General features: G+C 41.6%; 1 non-coding gene across 1 annotated transcript; it reads left to right on the forward strand.

Moving 5' to 3' along the window:
* The first annotated feature begins 538 nt into the window (after positions 1-538).
* On the forward strand, positions 539-644 carry LOC148700266 (small nucleolar RNA R71). Its single transcript, XR_015972872.1, has one exon. It is a non-coding gene; the product is annotated as a small nucleolar RNA R71 (small nucleolar RNA).
* Positions 645-958: the final 314 nt, after the last annotated feature.

A 958-nucleotide genomic window follows, 5' to 3' on the forward strand; every position in this document is an offset into this window, starting at 1 on the left:
TTGAAAATTTTGGGAATAGGGTTGGGCAGTATTCGAAGCTTGCTGCTTCCAAGAAAAGTTTGGATGATTTCGCCATCCCGGGTTATATGTATTGGAAAATGGGTCATTACCCGGTCTAGGCAGGGTTTGAGCAGCATTGATGTGTTCTTGCACGAGTTCGGGGAATTGGGGTGCTGAAGGGCACTCATGAATAGGGTGGAATGGGCTAGAACAAATAGTACACACTTGTGCTTGGGAAGAGTTCATGTAATGCCCACCTATCATCAGTTGGTCAATCTTATGGGACAATGCATCTACCTTGCTAGACAGGTCCATAGAATGACTTATTTCACAAATGGTCCCTTTTCTTTGAGAACTCGGGGGTGCTTGACGAGAACATGAAGCATGGTGGAGGGAGTTTTCATTTAGATTTTCAAATAATTTCCATGCTTCATGCTCATTTTGAAGCATGAATGTCCCCCCACATGCGGCATCAATCATCTGACGGTTTCGTTCAGTCAATCCGTCATAGAAGCATTGCACTAGCTGCCACTTAGGTATTTGATGATGTGGGCATTTACAGATTAGGTCCCGAAATCTCTCCCACGTTTCATGAAATTCTTCTCCCTCAGTTTGGGAGAAGCTTGTGATAGCACGTCTAAACTGGTTCGTTCTTCCTATGGGAAAGTATTTTTTAAGGAATTCTTGTTGCATTTGATCCCAAGAACGAATTGAGTTAGCTTCTAAAGAATTCAGCCATTGTTTGGCTCTATCTTTAAGGGAGAAGGGGAATAATCTAAGTTTCAGAGCATCATCAGTGAAATTCTGAATCTTGACAGTGGTGCAAATTTCAAGAAATTCATCTAGGTGTTTATATGGATCTTCATTGATGAGCCCATAAAAAGATGGAAGCATTTGGATCACACTAGACTTTATTTCATATTGTACAGCTGCTACCTCAGGTAATCGAATGCAAGAT

The sequence above is a fragment of the Phoenix dactylifera genome, chromosome 13, assembly GCF_051530095.1.
Source record: "Phoenix dactylifera cultivar Ajwa chromosome 13, Ajwa_hap1_PhDact_Kaust_v1.1, whole genome shotgun sequence".
In the NCBI taxonomy this organism is placed as follows: domain Eukaryota; kingdom Viridiplantae; phylum Streptophyta; class Magnoliopsida; order Arecales; family Arecaceae; genus Phoenix; species Phoenix dactylifera.